Raw genomic sequence first — 17,155 nt, forward strand, 5'->3', positions numbered from 1 at the left:
GTGAATTAGAGACTTATCGTTGTGGAATGAGGACCGAAAGCTATTGGACCAAATGAATGACCAAATAAATCATAACCGCTCTCTGGCAATCACATCACGGTTTTCTTTACACTAAATAACAATCACTTGTGGACATGGTATTATTGACCTCCCCTATTCCTTGAGAAGCCACTTGTCTCGGTATGGATGAGTTCACCTTGTGTTCTCTCCTGTTTGTGTAAAAATTTTCCTACTGAAAAAATTAATTTTTTTACTATTATTTCCATCGCAAATTGGCCAAAAAATGAAAGATCTATGAGAAAATGTTTGGAAAAAAGTTGTAATTTTTCCCGAACCCTGTTCTTGAAGATAAGGAGAAAGGAGATGTAATGTGTCGCCAAAAACGTTTTGTTTATTTGTGGGTTATTTTCGTAAAAAAACTTGTTGAGCATCCGCTTGCACCATAGCGCCTCAGATTTTGTTGGATAAATTCAAGAGTTTCCTAATGCAATATAGGGTGGGCTTCCCTTCCGCTGCGAACGCGAAGTGCTCCCTACTGCTCCACATCCGGAAGTGTAGGATATCCAGCGGATCTCTTGGGACTTGACGGGCGTTGCAGAATCCCATTACCGCCCGAGGGCCGCACGTCTGTTCTCGATGTCAGCGTCATCCCGGGCCGGGGTGGCCTTCTCTTATCTTTCCCCTCACCCGAGTGGACGTTCGCCCTTCCGACTACCTCTGTGTGTATTCCCTTACCTCGAACAATGACGTCGCTAAGAGGACTATATAAAGCAGTTCCCAGTCCTTGACTATTGTTGCCAGTTCGAACGCATTTTAATCGGTTCAAAAAAATGTTGCTGCCCGGCGATGGGGAGAGGCCAATGCTTTTATTCTCCGTATTTACTTTAACATATATTTTGATTTGGTGGTTACGCATCATTATGAATATTAATTTCGATAAAAAACCCTAATTATAAAGGAATAATTCTCGGGTTTCCCACCGGGTGTAGTTTTGGGTAATGGCTCCCATTGTAGAACTGTACGTCGGGAAAAACTAGATCTATGTAGATAGAAAAAAAAGATCTATGTAGCCCTAATTTTAGCTTATTTCTCCGTGAAATTCGGCTCGCTTTTTCAGCCAACGACGCGAGTGGCAACTTTTATGAACGGGGGTGGGTGGCGATCTGCAGTGGATGGCAACACGACCAGAAGTCGACTGGATAATCGTCTATTCGATGGACTCTATCTTTTATAAATGGACGGTACCATCAAGGTACGAGGTTACTGAGCTAGCTTATCGCTTTCCATGAACGAGCAAATAAACCAGGTATTCTCATTTATTCGCGAAACGTTGTTTGGTTCGCGTTTTCCTATTTTGCCCTTACGAGCGAGTGGCTGAATGAAGAAGATAGTTTTCTCGTCATGGTCATCTCGTCTCGCCATCTTTCCTTTCCTTGTGAACTATGATTTCGGGTGCTAGTGAAATTATTTGGAAGCTATTGTGAAGCTATTTATTTCCTGGTATTCGTGGTGTATAATACCTCTGGATTAAATATTAGTTTCTTGACATGAGAAGAAGGTGGGCTTAGAGGAGAGGATGATGTGAAATTTGATCAATTTGCTTTAAATATCATGTGAGAGGGATATAGGCTTAGGATATTTTCCTTTTCTTTTCAAAAATCAAATACGGAATGCATATTTCATTACTTGGTATTTGTTTTTGTGGTCGTTTCACGGCGAACCAGATAATTTGGAGAATCCGCGGTCCTACGAAAGCATAAAGTAATGTAATCATAGCGTAACCACTGTTCTATCCATCGGTGTCAACACTTAACAGATTTTTATCATTAACTAGTAGTATTAATAAGTAATTACTAATAGTAAATTAAGATGGTACTAGTTCACCTCTAGCTCTAGTATCAAATAGATTAGGGCGTGAACTAAAAATTCTTTTCTGGGGAGAAAAAGAAAGCGGTCCCATCTTGCTCATCACCAGTTTCATTAAAATAAAATGTTTTAAATCAAGGATAAAATTTGGGAGAAAATATAATTCTCTGTTGACTCCAATCACTTATGCATGCCGCTACGACGATGCCGTGAGTATTATCCGGCTCTGGCAACGAGCTCTGCGGTCAGCGCAAAGGTATAGTGCCAAGAAGCTGGAGCGATGGTGGAAACAAGTTGGAGGAAGCGAAGACAGGAGTGGAGGAAGTGAGGGACTCCAATTCGGTCGAAATTGCGTTGGGCCCTTTCCTGCCGGTTAACCTTTTGATGCGTGAAGACGGAGAGTAGACGTTTAAGACGTGAGTGACGAAGTAGGGGAAAAGCAGGCGAATGGGGATAGGGAAGTAGGTTTTGCCTTTGCGGAGAAGGTGGAAAAGGGTAAGGTTGTATAGGTGCAATGTCTGGGAGGAGGTTTTCTCCTGAGTTCTGGGAGGAAATGAGGAAAGGGTAATAGGGTACGACCTGGTTATCATCGTGTAGGTAGGGAAACTGTACACAAGCGTTGCTTGGTGAAAATGGAGGTGCGGGAGGTCAAAGAGAGTAATGGGGCATGCTGATGATAAGGGAGCACGGCAAAGTATTTGTACCCTGAAGGCCAGGGAAGGAGTAGGCCGGCGTAAAGCTTTAGTGCAATCAGTTAGGTGGAGTAGAATTGAGGGAGGCACGTGAAAATTTTTTCGCCAGGGTTTTGCACATTTATTTGGAGACCAAATGGCTGAATATCCAGAATTAGGTCGCCTGATTACGCGCGTAATTATCTTTCGGCTGTTAATGGTTGTCATAAATATAGTTTTAAATTGTCTGTGGAAATATGCGTGCCTAGAATTCACTAGGCTACAGTCCAGAAGTTGTATAAAGGTCTCATGATTTCAAGGAAGGTGGAGATTGAAAATTTTCACATAAATTCATGTTGCACTCTTACGCGAAACATTTGCTGTAGATTTTTAATTTAATTCTTTTAAGTTTTTGGTGATCAAAATTGAGGATTTTTTAAAATGATGACAGTGGATCTATTACTCACCCTTGTTTCTCAGGACTGTTTCTCTTCTCTTTTTTTACCTTAATTTGCTTTTAGTTTAATAGGTTCGCTGGTCCATGTTTTCACTGGTTTTCCGTTCTGAACTGTCACTATAGCTCATCGTAAATAATACTGCAAACTCATGGATCATACGTAACTGTGCTTATCCCCCTCTGATTCTCTCTCCTCGTTTTCACTAACGTTATCAAATTTTAGATCATATCATCATGTTAGTAAATATACATAGTTGATTATCGCCAATTGAATGTGACAATTTTTATGATTGATATGAACTTATTGTGTGATCAGTACTTTGCTCAAAAATAATGTATACATATCCAATGTTAAAAATTCTTCGCTGTGACAATTTTATACAACATCATGGCACCATGTGAATAGACATACATTAGAAGCTTATATTGATTGTATCTGAAGGGATTCAATAATCTTAATGCTAATAATGATCAATACAAGGTTATTTTATGTAGTAAAAGTTTATAATTAAGAATATTCAATGATTTTGTATGCATATTCACTAGCAAGAATTTCAATATACTACGAAATAAACATGAAATTAATTAATCAATTTCGTATCGTGGTACCGCTAGAAGTATAGGAGGTACCACGATAGGTCTTTGTGGTGGGTGGTTAATAGCTGAAGCGCTTAAACATTGCCTTATCTCGAAGGTGACCGTATCTCCTTAGGCACCCTATTGTACGCCCCAAATTGGAATGCTTATGTAAACGTATTGAATTAGGTTTGAAGGGTAGACGGGGAAGTTAAGGGAGGCAGCAAAGCTATGCGGAAAATTTTCAATAAAAGCGGCTTTGATAGAATTTTATTTTTTGGCTTTTCATCAAGACGTTACACTCACTAACATTTAACAGGATTTCTTCATTTCCACGTTATGCTCAACGCAGTTAAAAATACTATTCAAGAAAGACATTCATCAAATTTTAAAAATGCTCCACATGAGGTAAAAAGCAGTGGCGTAACCATGGAGGGGGGTTGATCCCCTCCCAAAGCCTCAGATGAGTAAAAAATATTTAAAACTCTTGTCTAGTTTTGACGTATAGATAATAACTGTATCTGTTGCTGAATGCCAAGATGATGTAAAATGTAATTCTTGTGTATATTTAATGTCATTTTTCAAAAATTTTCCCGGACGCCCGTTGCCCTGGGGTGGGAGGGGCGCCCCCCCCTCATGCTGCTCCATCCCCCCAAAGAATATTCCTAGTTACGCCATCGTTACAAACGATACCATTCCTGCGACTCGTGGGTGATATTTGCCATTTAAGGAAGCCATCGAGATCCGCCTCAATCCAAAACATTTTAAGCTTTCTTTCACCTAAGCAATACTTGGATACCTGTAATCAATTTCATGAAAAATGCAAAGAAATTACAAAAAATATTTAAGAAGAACATCAGCAAGCCGTTTAACGAGTATTCGTCGTGTACGACTCCATTAACATGGTGTAGAGCCCGAGAAGAATGCCAAAATACGATTCATTATCAGTCATTAAAGATGGTCCCTGAGGCTCTGAACTTTTTAAATCCATATTGGCCGTCCTCGGGGGGCTAGCTTTTATCTCTCTATTTATTATATTATACATATAATCACTGTCTTATAAGAGGAGGATAAAATTGTGGCTTAATTGAGAGATGAATCCAGAACCGCCTGAAGTCGTATTAGATGTTCTATGCAGTTCATCTTCAAAGTTATTTGAGTTTACTATATTGTTTCGGACGTTACAGAGCTTGTTGTGAGTGATGAGGTGCCCTGATGCCATCTATTTGTGACTCCTTCGGGCCCGAACCTAAGGGGCCTTCCGAAATGTATATATGCTCCAATTTCTCCATGTTTCTGGTGCAACCGCGTGGGTTTGTTGGTGGTGACAACAGTTCCGCTGGCACTGCTGCCAGCGTCTTCAGGGCCATCATCATCTTCGACCTGAAGACGCTGGCAGCAGTGCCAGCGAAACTGTTTTCATCACCAACAAACCCACGCGGTTGCACCGGAAACATGGAGAAATTGGAACCTGAACACCGCGGAAACCTACGTAGTCACATGTTCATATGTTCTACGAAAAAAACTTTTAGGACATTCTTTATTATTGTGACGTTTAATACGATAGAAAATTTGGAATTAAAATTATTTTTTAAATATTACTTTATTTATAGCAAAATCATAAATATTTCATAATTTGCGCCGCATTCGCTATGTCGTTTAAGTGGTATATATTTATTTTTTACAGTCGAATGTTATTTTAAATAAGCGGTTACAGAGGCATTTTTTAGATGGTAATATCGGGTTATTCACGCAATAAACTCAGTCCATTCACATATCGTATTTTATTGTTATTTGTGTCGTTGTATATAAAGCCTACTCCATAAATAAATATTATCACGTACAAGAAATACTTTTGCAAGGGTTTGGAAAAAAACGAAAGCAATTCTCGCCAGCCCTCATTCATTCGCGTTTATACTTCTAAACAATTTCGTTTTTTTGATCGATGTTTACGTCGACTTCGGAACTGATCAGAGAGGACAAAGGTATGATTCTTTCGTGGTCAGCGTTTAGTTTACTGATATATAGAGAGGGTGAAAAAAATATGCAGGACCTCACATGTGTATTTGAAGAGCAAAAAATTCAAGTTTATTTTCCGGTTTTCGGTTCCTTTGCTTTTTTTCACCTCTGCCCCTCATCGATATGGAGATAAGTAATTGAAAATGGGCAAATGTGCATGCTCCCAATACGACTTATATGTTTTATTATTTGCGGTCCACTCCTGTGTCAACATTTGCCTACCGCTCTTTTTTCCCTCGCTCGGATCGAGAAAAAAATTTACTACTTCCTATTTCCCTTTTCCGACTCCGAGGACCCTTTGAGAGCTGCGCTCAATTTATCCGTCGTTTTGTGCCCAGTCTCTCTCTATACCTCATGTTCTGCTCCCTTTTTCTTCTCTTTCTTCAACCGAGGCACGTTTTGACCTCCATTCTAGCATTCCTCTTCAACTCACTCATCCTTCCTCCGTTCCTTTTGGCTTCCGCTTATTATTGCGTTCAACCGAACGGACTCAAAGCTCGGAACATCGCGTTGCCACTTCCCGTCCAGCCTACCACGTTCTTCAATGATGCGGTGTCAGCTTTTGTCTTTTTCTGGCGTATGTGTTCACAAAAAATATAACCTTATCCTACGCGATGCTTCTAATCCTTTTTCAGGCGTACGTGATCAGTTCTGTAAGATAAACCAATTAACAATGAACACCCATTATCGAAATATATGAATTAATTGAATAAAATGTAAATGGGTCCCAAAAAATTTCAGAGTGGTTATTTTGATTTTATTCGATAAATTATCAAAAGTGCTTCATTACTATAAGTATTTCAATTTTTTCCAAAAATAATCATTACTTTCGTTCGCGTCTCTCACAAAAATTATTGGACTAATACGTGATGGAAACCATAATTTCATCTAAAGTAACTTTCCTAATGCTTCTCTTATGTATGAATGATAGCCAAAAGTCATTCATCGTCGGTTGATAATAATGCTTTATGTAGAAATAATAGCAATAAAATATCGTCCTTACAACTCCTAGTATAAAAAACATTTTGAGAACCAACTATTACCATAAAAACGTTATGGTAATTCCAAACTGGTCAGAAGTTTGTTGTTAAACAATTTTTCAGGCCAGTTTCTTTCGCAAAGTACCTCACTGATATCAGGTAATATAATATCAATGTATTGTCTTGTTATTTTTTGATTCTATCCTGGAGAAAATCCTCGTAAATTAGTTATTATCGTATCATCCATTTTAGGTTTTATTTTCATTGATAATCAATTTTAAACGGATTTGCTGTAGCTTTCCTCTGCATTCTTTTTTCTATCGAACTTTTGTAATGAGATATATGCGGCTCAATTAATTTGCTTTCGCGTCCATGGCTTTTCACCTAAATTAATTAGATGGACCTGAATTCCCATTATTATTGCCCATTCAATCGTAAATGGCTCTCCCGTCATCTTTTATAGTTCTGCTACCCGACTTAATTTTTACCCATGCCTCATCCATAGAATTACGGAATAGGTTTATTGAAGGCACCCTTGGATATAAGCCGCCCTCCATTTTGTCCGTGTTAACCTATCAGGGAACCCATTCTCCTATTTTTTGATCGTCCTTTTCCTATCCTCCACCAGTCTCCTCGTATTTCTCTCATTGTGGCACTAAAATAAATTCCTCCTCTAATAATTCCATCACTGCTTATAAACGTCTGGATTGGGACGCGATCTCCAAGTGCTGGAATGGCCTTTTTTTCTCCCTGCTCAGGTCTTTATTTTCATCCGTCAATCCCTCCTCAATCATTTTCGTCGTATTGAACCCTACCGTCCCTATTGTGGCATTCCACCCCTGGCTCGCCCGGATACCAAAATAGAACCGGGGGGAGATTTCGCACAAAAACAAAAGAAAATATATAAATCCGCGTGGATCCCTCCCGCATGGGACCTACGGGACAAACCTATGTCACTCTCTTCGTACAATTTACAGAAATTAAAAATATTCCCCTTCTTTGGAAATAATTGCGGATGGGGGGTTCCCGATTCGACCTGATGGGTAACGTTCGGACGCTTATGCACTCTTCCACAACGCATTCACGGAAAGAAAAATGAACCGGGCGAAAGGAATGGCGAGGGATATTTTTCCTTAAGATGACCCGTGAAGGAGTTAAAACAAAACACTTACTCAACACTTTCAGCGAAACAAAATATAATTCAGACAATAAAACTGCATGTGACAAAACAAAAAGAAACCCTCTTATAAACTAGTGATGTATGAATTGGTGAAAGCAATTTATGAAACATCCGTGATAAAAAAACACAAAAATATGACTTGATTTTCAAGATGAAATTGAAATAGCAAATGATAACAACAAAATATTGTTCGGTTGTGAACACGTAAATAATGATACACTTTTTAATTATTTCTTGATGGGGGAGGTAAATAAAAGTCCATCCCAACGAATGTTAATTTTACTTCGGTGATTAATTTCACTTTCACTGAGTAACGGGTGTGTTTCGTGACTGTCTGTCTTGACACTTGGCAGAAGACAAGAGGGGCTTTGGGGGGGGGGGGGGGGTTTAGTTGCGATCTTACTTGATCGTTGCCCGTGGTTAGACCAGGTTGGATCCAACAAACTCTCGTTCAATTTACTGCACACTCCTTTATCCCTTATTGGAGGAAGCTGCATCCGGAACGGAGGGAATATGTCCTCTTCAGCTGGTCCTTGCTCCTTCGGACAGGGGGGGGTCTCTTATTTCAGACCAATCAGTCACGTGATTTGTTAGGTCCCTCGTATTCTCTGCCGTATCGCACCCAAATTCGGGCATGGGCTCCGCCCGACACTCACTTCAAAATTATGCTCCCTTCTTCCACGCGCACAGCCTTTTTATAATCCCCACCTTTGGGTGGGGTAACGCACAAGAAAAGGGAGGAAGAACACGTTATTCACGGGAAAAACCCGAGTTCCCGTCCTCCCAAACACACTCACACACAACACTCATAATCTTGCATAACCGACATTCATCCCCACTTACACATTCACGCTTTCCTCCACGGGCCGTGGTCTGGGGGGGGGGGGGGGAGGGTGTTGGGAAAGTTTAGCGGAACGGAGCGGGCAAAGGGTAGGGAATGAATGCGCCGAATTGAATGCACTTCGTAAAATGGTATCTGAACCATTACACTATATTGAATTTTTTTAGAACGAAGGTGTTTTGATAGGGAAGGAATTGAGCCCTAACGGTTTTGAACATCAATTTATATGTTAAATAATTATTTTTCGTGTTATTTCTCGACTGTCCTAGTATCATTTCCATCTCTGCTGATTTTCGCGCCTTTTCTGTGCCCTTTATAATTGTTTGTTTTTTGTCATTTTAAACGGCAACTTTCCATTCCTCTTCCATCTTACCTCTCTTCTTGAATCTATAATATTAATGCGGGAATAGATGCATGGAAAGGAATAAGGAAAGACAAGATAACTTTGTAGCATTGCATGCAACTTTTATTAGCCCAAATGGTTTCGTTATTTATTGCGCCATTGTAATGATCATTAAGCCCCTTGGTAATGGCGCAGATATATTACTTGAAACGACACGGATAAAAAACCTTTATAATGGCAATGTAAGTTTCAAAACCGGTTGAGTTAAAAGGCCTTGTGCGGGATATTACATGTATTAATGGAAGTAAATCTTTACTTGCATTAAGGAAAAATTACACTGAGTTGATGCAGAAACCATTGAATTCTTAAGGAAAGACAGGTTTCCTTGAATGCTAAATGAGTTAAAATTGCCGCTTAGAATAAATCGTATTTCATTCTCATTTTTCTTCTTAAAAGATAATTCAGGTGTATATTGGAATGAATTTCTTAATTAAATATTGTATATTTATTATTGCTTTGTGATAAACCCCTGGTCAGCTCTTGTTTGGACAAATTTATGGATTACTACTGGTTAAGACTAAGTTTCATTTTCACTTATTATATATGGCTAGAGACTTTATTTCCAATAAAGGTTTATATACCTTTGCGTAGCAAGATGTGGATCGAAAAACACTTTGATTAATATTTGCTCCAAATATGCGCTAAAAGTGAACGCTGAATAAACCTTTATCGTGATGTAACCTGGAATTGGATAAATATTAAGCAAAGAAGGCGCAATTTAGTTTAGTTCTATTTTCTACTGCTTGAATCTCCTCATTTTTGGATCTTTAGAAGTCTTTTAAGCCAAAAATATCTGTCATAGTAATTGCCATTTAACACCAAAGCTTTTGTGGAATATTCATGCAATGCGAAGGCCGCTTGCATGTAAATTAAATTTATTATAAATGCCTGGGATAAAAGAAGACTGCTCGTAGATCACGTGACTTGCTTACCGCTTACTACCTCATGCATGGATCTTCGATGACATAATTATTTTAAAGTGAAAATAATGTTGTACTTTCATTCTAACTTGTCAGTACATAAAATGAAAACATGTTATCAGTGTGGATTTGATAATGCAGAATATAGGAAAGCAACCCTTATCAGCGCAAATTATAATAATGCAATAGCTAATCATGTACAGAGATGGATAATGTGGTTTATAACTTTTTGGGCTCTCTCGCCGCGTCAATGCTTGTGTTGCCCTGTTGTTTTCCGATCGATGCTGGTCGCTTTCTCAAGGAAATCTGGCGAGGCAAGGATTCTTCATTCTACCTATATTGTTGCTGAATCAGGTGGAAGAGGGGAAGTGGAGACAGTTGACTGTTTGAATACTGTTTTTCATGATCAACGGCTGCCGCGTTCGGCTAATTGTGTCGCTCGTGCTCCTCTTATAATGGTCTTTGTCCTTTTTTTTTTTTACCTCTTTTGCTTATCTTTGTAGTCTTTGCTTATAAGTATTTTACTTGGCGAAATGTTTCGTATTTTTAAAGTTTAAATCACCATTAACATCACCCGCGAACGTTTCAGCGAAGACTTTTGAATAATTTGACCCCGTGGTAAATCCGAACAGAATATCTAGTCATCACACCCGAAAGAGTCTAATCTTTTTTCTCTTACCCCTTGCGTCTTCTGCAGAACTTTTGAGCCGTACATATTACTCATGAGCTCTGGCGGGCTAGCTTGAATTCTAGGCAACGGGTTTGAATGTAATGAAGGAAATTTAGGAATTGGCGCAATCCTTTGGCAGATGGAGAGCAGGGGCTTGAGAGTCAAATGAAATGCATTGGCACATGTTCTGCGTCGGATTTTGTGATAAGGCAACTCTAGCGTCCGGAACTTTGCTTTTTTTAAGGTGCGAGAACTAATTGTATTCAAATTGGGTGAAAATATCTCATGGAATGCAAGCTCCCCTCTGAGAATTTAAGAAATCAGTCGTTGAAAATAGTGACTGATACTTTTTTTTAACAGTAAAGAAATACTGTATTTCTTGATTGAAGCTTTCGCGGCTCATGACGATTAAAAATAACTCACATACATCACCAATACATTTTTTCAAGGGAATAATGATTATTCCCTTGAAAAAATGTGACCAGCAGTCGGTCGCGAAACGTCGGGGCAATCTCCAGTACGACACGCGGCATACACCCGTATGTGAGTTATTTTTAAATACTGTATTCTTCTGAAATAATTTTTTTCAAGGGAATACGATTTTTTTGTTTATCGTACGATTCTTAGCAGACCAAAAAGTCTTTAAGATCCACATAGGATCATAAATGTCCTCGATTTGTATTTTAATATTCATATTCGATGAAATTGCCTCACTTGGAAACCTAAGATTCCAGTTTCAATCTCCCTAACAAAAGCAAGTGGTGAGTATCAATAATTCATAGGTTCAGGGAAAAGTTTAAATAGATACGAGTAAATAGGTATTGTTTTGACTGTCCCCTTATCGTATCTGAATCTCTACGGTTTAATTGAACGGTTTAAAGAAATTAAGGAAATCCCTCGACGCAAAAATGGATCCTGATCGAAAAATTAAGGCCTTGACATTGGCTTGTCTTGAGATTGGTGTGCTACATGAGGGAGTGAGAAGCCGAGGGGTACAAGTGATTTTCTATCTTAACAGAGCAAGGAACTGAAATAGATTTTCGAAATATAACATATAGGCATATGTACTGAGATTCATGCTAATTTTGTTTATGTCTAAGCTCTTCCTCAAGCGATATTATAAACAAATTAATCGACACGTTGGCTGTAATCAAATTTTTAATTCAATGTTAAACCAAATTTACAGAAGGAAAAATAATATGTATTCTCTACCTTTTCTTATATTGATGTGGTCGCAGAAAGTAACCTAGAACATAGTCGTATGATATATTTCAAACTTTGTCATTTTGGTTATGAAGTGCTCGTAGTATTGTGTGCATAATTTCCATCTACGAGTTCTCGACTTTTTCTGTTTCATTCTCTTTGCGGCCTAAACTTTCCAGTTATGACGAGAGAGAACATCCTTCAAGTCACACAAGTTCTGGCCGTTGATGTTACTGTCTCATTTATTGTCGAGAATTTTGAGTCCGTTTATTCACTTTAAAGTTCAGTTTCCTCTCTTGCGTTTTATTTTCCCTCATGGCTACGTTTATTTTATTTAGTGCGGGCCTCTTTAATTTGGAATCCAAAATGAACCCTTCAGATAATTGCGAAAAGGAATGCCCTGGTACTTCACGTAGCGCCTTGTTTATTTTACACGTGTGTTAACTCAAGGGCACGATTAGTATTCTGTATCACTTCAGAGTTGCAGTACGTGTCGTTTCAAAACATTTTGCTGGAGCTACTCCCCGTTTCAAAGTCCTTTTTTTTTGTTTTACTGAAGGGTTTCGTCTCACGCCTGCTTGGTAGAGTTCACCTTGCACCTTTCACCACGGCCAGCCATCGTAATTTTTTTTTTAGATGTCCATTGCTACCTATTGAATACGAAACGTGTTTTCATTTTGAATTACCTACCTAGCTCAGAATATAATATAGTTAACTTGCTAGTTTTTTTCGAACATTTAAAAATGTTCTCCTCATCCTTAGCCGGTTAATGTCCTTCATTTCTGGATTTGATTTGAAATTTGTCTTATTTTCGAGTTTGTCGTGTTCATTCTATATAAATTGCCGGTCACTGTGGACAGAGCAATGAATTGATGGGCAAATAAGGTAACCCTTTATGCACGAATTCCAGGTGCCGCTCGGAATCGGGGTCACGGCTATTCATGGTATTACGTCACTGTTTCCTCTCGTATAATTGATAGATTTCGAAGTTATCACATTTGCTTCATCGCATGTTCTCATTTTATCATTCTTTTCTTTCGACGAAAAATTTTCCTTTGCATGGCGAGCTCCGACTGGTGATAATATGCTAAGTTAGCTCAGAGGATGGTAGGCATATTTAAAATCTTGGCCTTTGACTCATTTTGGCCACGAGGGAATGAATTCGTTGTCGAAAACAAAGGACAATGAATTTGAGTTGCACCATGAGCGCTTTCAGCAACAATTTCGCTTGAAAAGGTCAGGTCGCGTCTGCTTATCAAACTTAATTACCAAATTCCTGAATTTTGGTTGGTCATTCCAGAGTGAAATTCATGGTGAAATAATTGTTCGGAATAAGGTACCGCGACGCAATATTAGAATACTTGGTAACATCTTCCACCCTTAAGTGTTGCAAGCATCATTAACAACCAATGTATCTCTGGAAATAACCGTATTGGAGCGTGTGATGTTGCACACCTTTAAGAGAATATGCACGGTATTCATGGAATTTATATATACTTTTAGAATCAATAGAATTTCTTCCGTGAAATTTTTCGTGCAAAAAATGTACTGCTTCAGTGTGAATTGTCTCTGAAAGTAATATTAAACGTTAGGAATAATCAATAATTTCCCTCGGACTTCGTCATTCATGTTTCTAGTTCATTTTCCAGACCATGGCAATCCGCTGGGCATGGCAAAGATACAATATTCTTCACTGAAACAAATGTTAAAAGAGATTGACTAAAAGTAACCGTGAAGATATCTTCGAAGGAATCAAATTCATGAACACACGAGGGAGAAGACGGTATGAACAGCCATTACCTCGAGGGCGTGGAACGGAAAATAACGGTTTCACATTTGTATTGATAAATAAAATACTGATCAGTTAGTATACATAAAAAATCCTTTAAATTTTTTATAGGTATGCGGAAGGTTTCTGACTTGTATCATTTTCACGCTATAAAGCTGGAAATATATGTATACTTGTAATAAGAAGAATAAGGCGCAGGAATTCCGTTTCTGAAAATACAGTGAAATTATTACTGTCATGAAAAAAACTTTGTGCACCATCAGTGACCTGCAAAAAGGACTATCTTTAATTTTATGCACTTTCTTTTTAAACGGAATGAGCGTTCTGAGATTTTGGTTTACAAACTCAGGCAACAGAATTTTGGTAACAACGGGTTTTCTGAATGCTTTTTAGCGATGGTATTTACTCGGCTGGGTGAAATTTGATGTGTAATTGTTACGCCAAATTTGTAACGCTTGTAGTCATCTATTCATGGGATTGCGGAAAGAATTTTTTCAGTGGGTGTTTATGATGATGAAGGAGAGGCCAAAATCGAGGGAGTAAGTCTTTATAAATAATTGCATACGTAGTATATGACGTGATTTGGAGATTTATTTTGCCTTGAATGTCACGCTTTACTGGGCGAGATCACTCGGCTATTTTAAGCATGAAGTTGAAAACGTGGAAGTAAATTCTTGGTGTTCGGAAGGTAAGTATTTTTAAAGAGAAGAATAAATATTTATTTTCTTGTCAACTTTGAGGCGTATACTTTCACCAAGGTATTTGGGACGGCTTGTTGGTGATACCTCTTAACGATTGATGTTCATGATAGGCCAAATATCAGATATCAATTGCTATCGTAAAAGTATACATCTTCTTTGAACCTTTAGAGAAGTGAATAGATACGTGCCATGCAAGGAAAAAGTGATGAAGTTATCTTGTCATTGCTTACCAATTAAATCCGTATATTGGAACGAGATTCTCATGTCGTTTCTAAAATCTTAGTTTCCCCAATATGCCTCTTTTATTGACGAAATAAAGTCAAGAGCCTTTCATTCTGTTGATCAGGCCTATCGAATCATTCATATGCTTCTCCATTCATAGTGATTATTTGGACATATTTCGACGCGGATTCTAAAATGATAATGAAATTTTTTTCCCCATTTTAAAGGCTTGTTAAAGGTTTTCATGTAAGTAGTGAGTATATTGTGACTGGATCACATTAATGCCCTCACATTATCTTGTAAAAAAATACCAGAACTTTTCTTTCGGATATATTATTTTTAAATGCGGGGAGGTCATTTCTTGCGTACATCAGGTACATACATCTAATCATTCATATACGTTTCTTCTTAGCGCGGTGATTTGGAAAATTTCTCGAAGATGTCTCCTTAATATTGGTAAAAAGTTGTTCTGACATTAGGATCTTTGAACCTATGTTAAAGGTTTTCACCAGTGGCCAGAAGAACGGATATTACAATATCAACATATTCGGAGTTGAAGTGGTGGAAGAAGGAAAAATGAAAATAATGCTTTCGTTTTCCACAGATTTATTCGCCACTCAACTCAGTCCTTGCGCTCCATTATGGCTCTGTGATTTGAAACTCGTTGTGTGGTGAATATATTTGCGAAAAAGTGCACTTGTATTTTTACTCCTTTTGAATTACTTCCCTTTCAATCATCATATTTCTAGATTAGAAATTTCAAAAATTATAACCACTAACAAGAACATTACTTCAAATGAGAAAATCAGGTTAGTGTGTTTGGTTTTATTCCGATTCCCAGTTCTCTATTTTAACTATTCTTAAGCTAGTCTTCGCTCCTCAAGGTTGATTGAAAATTCGGCGTGTAAACTGAGGTTAAGATAGATGATATCGATCTTTATTTGCTCTGTTAGCGAGATTAAGGTGTTTAAGGAATTAATATTTGAACACTACAGACATTGATTATTATAGGTGGCTAAGAGTTTATCATATATAGTGGCAATGCGGCAGTGACATGTAGGAACAATGAAAATTTACGGGGAATAACAATGTTGGCAAGATAAACGGATGTTCTTATCGAATCAAGTCTTATTATCATATTTGTTGTATGAGGCAATATTTTATGCGCGCATCACATTCCATTCCAGGCAGTGCCAATCTGCCAGCGATTTTATTGATAGACACGAAACAACGTTTGTTGTTTACACCGTTTTGATCAGCCCAATACGTATAAAGGAATATTAAAATACCTACTCATAAATCTTGAGTATAAATTTACATGAGTTCTCAATTCAAAACTATCTATATTGGTCGTAAATGTACTGATGGAGTAAATTTACGACGGATTCAACGCGGAAATATGGAAAATTGATCATATCTATGAGTGTTCCCAATGTTGAAATATGAAAAAAGTATGTACCTGATTTGATGTGCAGGTGTATGAACGATAACTTTCTCGTAGATATCTAAAATTTATTGCTTTAGACTTTCAATTTAATGTCTTGTTGATTATCCCGTGAAATATTCACGATGCTCTACTAATTTATATGATATTTATACTCATAATGACTTTGCAATTTCGTGTGTACCTAAACTTATTTTAAAATTAAATAGCTGTTTTGGAATAATGGGTGCCAACGCAAAATTCGAAAAGTTGTATAGCCTACTTATCCTTATTCAAGTATATGGGGTAGGGTATAGATCTGTTTTCAATTGCACGTAATAAAAAAAATTATTCTGTCGAGGTATACGTCTCAGAATGTGTTCACCTCACGACTTAGTGAGATGAACACATTCTGAGACGATTCTCATTCTGGTGCTGGTCCGTCACGCCACAGACATTACTGGCGTCAATTTTTTAAAGATCAACATCAATACCATCCTTTTCCCTCCTTTATTTACCTTGTATCTTAAAAATGGGTTCGACGGTTAATGGAAGTAGCATGATTAAGTGCATCCCGGATTGTTTTCCTCCATTAGCGTCCAATTAATCCCCAAATTCTCGCTCTTTATCATTCCAATAGCTATCTATTCTTCTGTACCTACGTTCTAGTTGGAGAAGTACATTTTTGATAGATTGAGCGGCTTACACCGAACTCCCACATGGTTTCTCGTGACTCACACACAAACTATCGTTCGTATATATTCATTGTTTTCTTATTCTGCTGTTCCGTGTCATTTTTAGAAAGCGGAATTCTTCCCATACCGTTAGATTCGGGAGAATACCCATCGTAGGGTAAACATGGAGCGTTTTTGCTGAAAGTTCGGATGTTTTCTCAGGATCTTCCTTTCACTCGCACAACCCTTGATGCTGCTTCCCTTGGAGCCAATGTTTATCTGTGCGGAGATTCCTTCTTTTCCAATCAATATTCTTCATGAAAAATCGCGTGCAGATCGTTCATTCAGTTATTTTTCTTGTGCTTGGAAACATAAGAAGGATTGAGCGCGCTGGGACTTGAAAAATTTTAACGTCCGTTTAATGATTCATTTACAGGTAGAAAACGTATACCTCTATCCTTCGCGAAATGCAAAGTGTATTCAGCCGAAGAGTTTGCGAGTTCTCTCTAGCTATAAAGGGGCAAATTTCCTGGGTAGCAGAAAAAATAGGTGATTCTGAT

Source organism: Ischnura elegans, chromosome 3 (genome assembly GCF_921293095.1).
Source record: "Ischnura elegans chromosome 3, ioIscEleg1.1, whole genome shotgun sequence".
In the NCBI taxonomy this organism is placed as follows: Eukaryota; Metazoa; Arthropoda; class Insecta; order Odonata; family Coenagrionidae; genus Ischnura; species Ischnura elegans.